This window comes from Stigmatopora nigra, chromosome 1 (assembly GCF_051989575.1).
Source record: "Stigmatopora nigra isolate UIUO_SnigA chromosome 1, RoL_Snig_1.1, whole genome shotgun sequence".
NCBI lineage: Eukaryota > Metazoa > Chordata > Actinopteri > Syngnathiformes > Syngnathidae > Stigmatopora > Stigmatopora nigra.
In genome coordinates, this window is record NC_135508.1 from 21,825,829 (window position 1) to 21,832,880 (window position 7,052).

At 36.0% G+C, this 7,052-nt stretch overlaps 1 long non-coding RNA gene across 2 annotated transcripts in view; it reads right to left on the reverse strand.

The window, feature by feature from the left end:
• Positions 1–6,031, reverse strand: part of LOC144202587 (uncharacterized) — a 71,780-nt gene extending 65,749 nt beyond the window's left edge. Inside the window, exons 1-2 of one of the 2 annotated variants that reach the window (XR_013327514.1) lie at positions 5,955–6,031; positions 5,467–5,622 (exon numbers count right to left, since the gene is read on the reverse strand). This is a non-coding gene — a long non-coding RNA (uncharacterized LOC144202587). Of the gene's footprint in view, positions 1–5,466; positions 5,628–5,954 lie in introns of both variants that reach the window. The other variant, XR_013327520.1, reaches the window with a different exon arrangement.
• Positions 6,032–7,052: the final 1,021 nt, after the last annotated feature.

The window sequence follows — 7,052 nt, forward strand, 5'->3', positions numbered from 1 at the left end:
GAAACTGCTAGAATTAGATGCAAATCACTGTTAAGATGCTAAAGAGAACAGTGTCAAAACCAAATGTCTTTAGATATATTTAAGGTTAAGTAGCTAAATAAAAAGGGAATAACAGGGGAGGTGTGGTTAGATATTCCCAGAAAATAAATGTTTGAAATTTATCACTACTATGATCTTTTTTTTGTGAAAGTAGAGGAAAAGACCTAAAGCATGTCACTGCATTTAAAACAGTTAATTAAATCTAAATATGTAAGAATTAAAGCAGAACAATACTCCGTTCTGTAGATATATGCCACACGTAGTAAGGGCAAATGTCAAATAAATGCAAACATATCCATAAAAGCCAAATATTTCATGCATTAGATACAAAGAAAAATCAATAATACACACACCAAGTGTTGAAATGACTTTAAAAAAATCTACCCTAAAAAAAAAAAGACACCTGAGAAAGCATAACCTTATATTTTAAATTAGCTAAAAGATTTTGGCTCAATAAAGCTAACAGAACCAAATCATGCAAAGAAAAAAACAAACATAAGGTTACCTAACCAAAACCCCTCAACACCACCATAAAATTTATGAATCAGTGTCGAAAGGCAGCTTTGTCAGATTCCAACCCTGGCCAGAAACTAATCTGATTTACCGCCCTCAATGCAGACTGACTCTGCCAAGACAACACCATATCCTCCAGAAACCTTTAGGAACCAGGTCGATCTCTTTATTACCACCTCACTGACTTAAAGCCCAGAGAAAGAATAGCCCGCCTCAGAGTCAGGGGCTTTGCTTCCTTCCCCAGAAGGGCGCCCGCTGACCAAGGGGGAAACATAACTCCATATCTGTTTGTTTTTATAGGAGGTCCTTTGAGCCGTTTGTCTGGTCCTTCAACTAGGACTTGGTTTTTATGGGTGATACCGCCAGGCGCACAATGCCTCAGACAACATAACCGCTCGGATCATTGGGAAACAAAAAACAGTCCACGACAACTCATTACAACTTCTTTATATTATAACTGCAAAAATCAATTGAACTAAATATTTTCCTAGTGACTGTTTTGTGAAAATGCTCATTTTGTCTTTGCTCAATGTTTTTTAAAAACTGACTTTCCCTTTTATAGATGGTAAGCCATGCAGCGCTACAGGCTTGATGGCAAGAACAAAACAAACAAAGAACATACAGACAAATGACATGCAAGTTAAAGTCGCAGTATAACTTCAGGGGGTACTTTAATGAATTGGACAGATTGGATTTGAAGGAACCACAACCAGTCATTATCTTCAGAAAGAAAATAGAAAAAAAAAGTTTTTAATCCAATTTCATTATTGGCCAGGAAGCCAAAGTCAAATACTGGATGTGAGTGAGTTTAGTTGCATTTTGGCGCTTGCTTTCAAGAGATGCAATTTTATCAGAAAATGGTTTGAAACGTGATGTGCTCCCCTTATTAACGATTGCAATTCCCCTTATTAACCAATTAAAAAAAAAAAAAAACATACAAATGCAACGGGGCACATATTTACTCCTAGGCACACTTAAAACTCTAAAATTTTCTTCAAAGTGGACGTGGTGCCCAATCAGTATGCACTAAATTCAAGATTCTGTAGATTTTACTGTATGACGCTGACAGTACATTACTTGCTGACATGCTATATTTATATAGTGAAAAGGCGGATAGATAAAAGGTGAATGTGCATGCACATATCATGCTTAAAGCATAACTATTAGCAGTCAACAATGACATTTTCGTCTGCTACTAACGAGATCGAAGACGATCCGGATTGGAGCCAAAATCGGGAGATCAGTTCTACAAAAAAAAAAAAAAAAACATACTAAATAAAATCCTGTACAAAAGTTGTTATATGGCGTACAGAATTTGGAATTATAACATACGTGAAAAACGTATAATTTGACATGTATGGTATTATGGCCTTCCCTTGCTCAAACCAATGCCTCTGCAACCTCGGATAAGCAGAAGATGAATGAACGGATTTCACTAGTTTCGATCGATGAGTCTCTCGATAATTTATTCCTTGACACGATTTAATTAGTGTGTAAAATCTCGTGATAGTGGGACTTTATAAGCCAGTTAATATCCCTTTCATAGAAGCTAATCAATACAGCACTAGAGGCTTTAAAATAGGAGAAAAAAGGGGAAATCACATCCAGAAAAATGACATGCACGTTAAACCACACCCTTAATCCACAACCTTCCCCAGCCAATCAAGCCTGCATTTCAAATAAGGATTTCAAAGTATTAATCATAGGGTTTTAGGAGTGCTTTGACTGGCATTGTGATGTCTCACCAAGGAGCTTCCTCCTATAAATGTTCAGAAAATACAGCCAACAGTATCTTTTCGGCACACTTTTTGTTTCAAACACAGAGGCTTTTCAAATAAAAACTTCAAACCCTCACACGGAGACGGTTATTGTGAAGTCGCAACAAGAAAGAAAATTGCATTAGCTACTAAAGTTCATTTTTATTGCTCTTGGGCATCTCAGTCCTTTGTAAAAACACCATTGATTTCCAAGAGACATATACACGGTAATTATTCCTTTGTAGGAGGTGTACGGGTCCTAACGTTGTGTCCGACACTGACGGTCAAACCATTCATGAAAATAAATATTTCTCGCACACAAACAAGCTTTTCTGACAATTTTAGTGTTCCCAGCTGTTGTCACATTACTTCCACTACTTGTAACATTTTAAACAGATGCCACATAGCTACCTTATCCGGGGCAATGCACAATAATAACTGAAAGCAATAATACTCCCATAGCCTTATCCAATTAAACTGCACCGCAGGATATGATAATGACATTGTGAGGCAGTAATAATTCAATGATGAATCAGTTTTCTAAAAAAGATAAATTGACAAAGACAGAAATAACTTAGAAAAAAAACTATTAATGCAATTCATTGCATTTTTCTATAAAATGTAATAGTTTTCCGTCTTCGAAATTGATTTTTTTCGCAAACTCCGCCCCATGAGCAAATGTCGACCAATCATTAGTGTCAGAAAATTCACATAATTTGCGCCTAGAGGCAATAATATTCATAAAACAGGTTAAAGTTGTAATTACTGTCAGTAAAATATGTATTTTATGTCACTTTACATCATTTAAACCAACCTGAATCCAAGAGTGTGAATGGCACTAAAAATAAATCAATAAAAGCTATTGCATTAAAACTCTTGTCTATATTTCCATTGATATATTTTGAATCAATGGTTTGACTCATTTTATCTATCGAGTAGTCCATTTTGCAGCAGTCTTTTATAGGCCTGATAGACACCACTTGCCAGAAGTTTTTTTGGGGATGGGGGTATTTTTTTAATGAAACTACACTCCAAGAAGCCCTCTGTTTTTATGATGGTATCCCAAATTGCTGCAATTAATTCAAGTGAAGAGGAAACTCTGCTTGATGAATAGTAAGTAGATTGGCTGAGGTTTTAGATGCTTTGATAACAAGATTTCCTCCTCCTTTCATGTCTTCCCATATCTGTTGAATAATAGGCTTAACTTTTGTTTGGTTAAAAGACAGATGTTTATTTTAGAAATTATATTCAGGTACTTCAATTAACACATGGAAGCGTCCAAACCTCAAAATCTATTTATTTGCAAAGCTGATACTTCAAATGAAATAAAAGACATTTTCTTTTCCTTATCAAAACATTCATATGTCTGTGGAATTCAAAGTCTAGCGCTGATAAAAAAAAAGTAATGGTAATGAAACTGCAGCTATTTTGACCCCATGGTCCTCAAACAAATAATTTAGAAAGTACAAATACAAATTATGCTTTTAACTATTTATTTTGCCTTTGCCAACAATACGCAAGAAATTCCTTTTCTTGGAATGGCTCGAATTAAATGGTCATGTTTCCATTCCATTAATGAACGAAAGACATCCAATCTATTATGATTGGCAAACAGTGAACAAACTGTTGTTTTAATCAAATCACTTTGATGACGTTTTTGCCAATGAAGCATTGTTGACCACAACATTGGTGGGCCAAAAATGTACCTCAAAAAATATTTTCATATTCCGACTCATCACACGATAAAGACCACGAGTATCGACTACTGTTTTCCATTGAGTCTTTTGCCGGAATCCTTGCTTTCAATGATCTCATCGGTTTGAGCTATTCCACATTTTCAATAGTTCTGGATCTTTGTGAGTGATAATGATTTGTTCTTTAATAAGATTATGTCATTTGATAAGCAAATAGAAACTCAAGGACTTTAGACTTAAGAACTTTAAGTCGAGTAGGATAACATGTATTTCTTACTGCTCAGTGATATTTTGGAATGTCTTTGTATTAAGAATTTTTTCCCCTCTGACGCAGATTTGAAGTGCAACAAATGGCATGACTGCTTTTAGGAATTCTTTATAAAGTCAAACATCATCATGGATTGAGAAACCAAATCAGCCATACAAATTCTAAGAAAGAAAAGCGCTGTCATCAGTCTGAATAGCTGTAAGAGGAGACTACTTTAGCTGCAACCCCTTCCTTCCTCCATTTCCTTTTAACATGATATGGGTCACTGCAATACAACTACACTCAGCTGCCAACAAGCATATCATTTTCCATTAAGATCACACTCAATGGATGCAGTGGCATTATTGGTGGTAGAAGCAGGCAGAGAGTAATGGAGCTAAAGTGATGGCTCTGTCAAACTGAGTCTGGCACTAAGTGTGTGTCAGAGTTCTAATAACACGCATTGAGAATCAGAAAAGAATACATTGTTGTGCGCGAACATAGTATGTCATTAAACATTTGTAAAATCTTCCATAGATAACAAGTCAGAATGTCATTCACCTTTTAATCAGACACCTCTGAGAACGTGCTGTTCTGAAATGTGCACTAATTGGTTGTCACGTCATTAACTTCTTTACCAAAGTTCCTGCCCACTCAGCGCAGGAAAAAAATATAAATAATAGTCAAAGAAGGGTTTGAAGACTCCAACAAATATGAAATAAAATTAAATTAAAAGACACTATAAAAACATCCCTACATCATGGTAGCATGTCTTGGAACCTATTCATCACGAAAAAATGTTTACTGTATTATTATTTGTTCATACTTATCACTTCTGATTGTAAGCCAGTGCTGTTGCAACAGCCAAACAACCAAATTCCTCCCTATGGCAGATCAATAAAGAAAGATCTTGCAGTTTGAAAAAACTAGCTCCTTGACACCTGACGAGCCGCAGCCAAAATACTTCCTTTCACAATACTTAAGCCTGTATTTAATTATGGATTAAATAGCAAAGCAAGTGGTCATTGCACAGGGAATGGAGTGTGTCATTTGGTCAGGAGTCAATTGATTGAATGTGAGTACTTATTTCCATATGATCTCGTCAGTCACGTTTAAACACGGATAAATAAATACCTGTCAGTACACATCAAAGATGACAATTTTAAGGATAACAATCTAAACATAATACATAATTAACAGATGTTAGAAACCTCACCTAATGGTCTTGTGGTTCATCCGTCTGACTTTGTTGTGGGCATCACTGGGATTGTGATTGTTGCCAGTCTTTATGTGTGCCCAAGGACTGACTGGCAACCAGTTTAGGGCCTATTGTGGTTTTCACCTTAAGTCAGTTGGCAAAGGCTCCAGCACCCTGACCTCAGAAAGGAGTGAAACAATGACATTAGAAAGGAAAATTACTTTAAAGAGGACAATCTAGGAATTTTCAATATAGCAAAATATAAGGGCTACAATGTTAATGGGAAAAATACCATTTAAAAGAGGACCTTTAAAGATGTCAAATGACATCCTTTCAGGCAGAATGCCCTTTTCCTGTGATATTTTATACATTGGGCATACTCCAGAATGGTGCTGGTTGTGGGATTAAACATATATAAATGTTCGTACAACATACAACATGTGTATTGTAATTCTATCAATGGATTGTGTCAGGCAAGATCTTGGACTAATTGTTTCAATGCTCACCTGCTGTTTTTGCTTCCTGATTTCTATTTGTCTCCATATATGCTCAGGGGGTAAACAAGAACAGAGGCCCAGTGGCTAGATGGAAAAAGAAAAAAAATACATTATATAAGAAGTGCTTCATTCCATCTCGGTTGCGTGTGTGTATGTGGCTAATAGAGCTGAACACATAGACTTGTTATTCCCCAATCACACCAACTAATATGTTTCTGACAGTGGGTGTCATTGTTGCAAGGGCCTTGAGCAGGCCTTGCTAATTATGCGCCCTGGGTGGATAACCCTGTTCTCGACCCAACCCACCCCCACTCACACACATACCCTGCCCCAATGTACAAACACAATACATTATATTATTTATGTACATTAAATAAATGAAATTCAAATGTAGGTCTTCTTTTATATAGTATTGTTTCAGTATAACAACAAATTGTGACCCAATAGACACTAAATCCACTAAATTGACGAGAAAAAAATTGCAGGTGCGCCCACATATAGGTTGCACCGTGGGCAGTTGCCCACATTTCTAATGGCAAAAACCGACTCTGCTTTAGACAGAAATTTGGCTTTATCATTGAGTCTACATAAGTAGAGACATAACACTTAAAAAAGGTAATCATAGTAAGGATTTATGAAATGTTGGTTTAAAATAAAAAATTAAAATAATTAGTTTTAGTACATTTTGATATATTAAAAGTGGACATATCCATGTTTGTGAAATACACACAAGAAAAAAACTGACTAAAACTGACAGGTATGTTGAGTTGAAGAATACAAATAAATTAGCCTTTGTAAAAGTGACAAAAAATATAGGACGGTCTTGCAAGTTAATGTTTGGACACCCCCGGACTAGACTCACTTGTCTTGTTTTGGTCTAACATTCCAAAAGTCTTGAACTCAGTCCTTTCTAGCAGAATTAGCTTAATTTCCGCTAAAGAGGACAAGCATGGTGGAGATGAGAGAGAAGTTGTGGTCTTGTCAAAATCATTGTTTCCCTTGAAAGCACAACTCCAGCTGAGATAAATGCCTGCAACTTAGAAAAGATGTCACCAATCTGTTCATTTTCACTACACAAAGGTAGAGTTATACTCTGTCTTGTCTCTG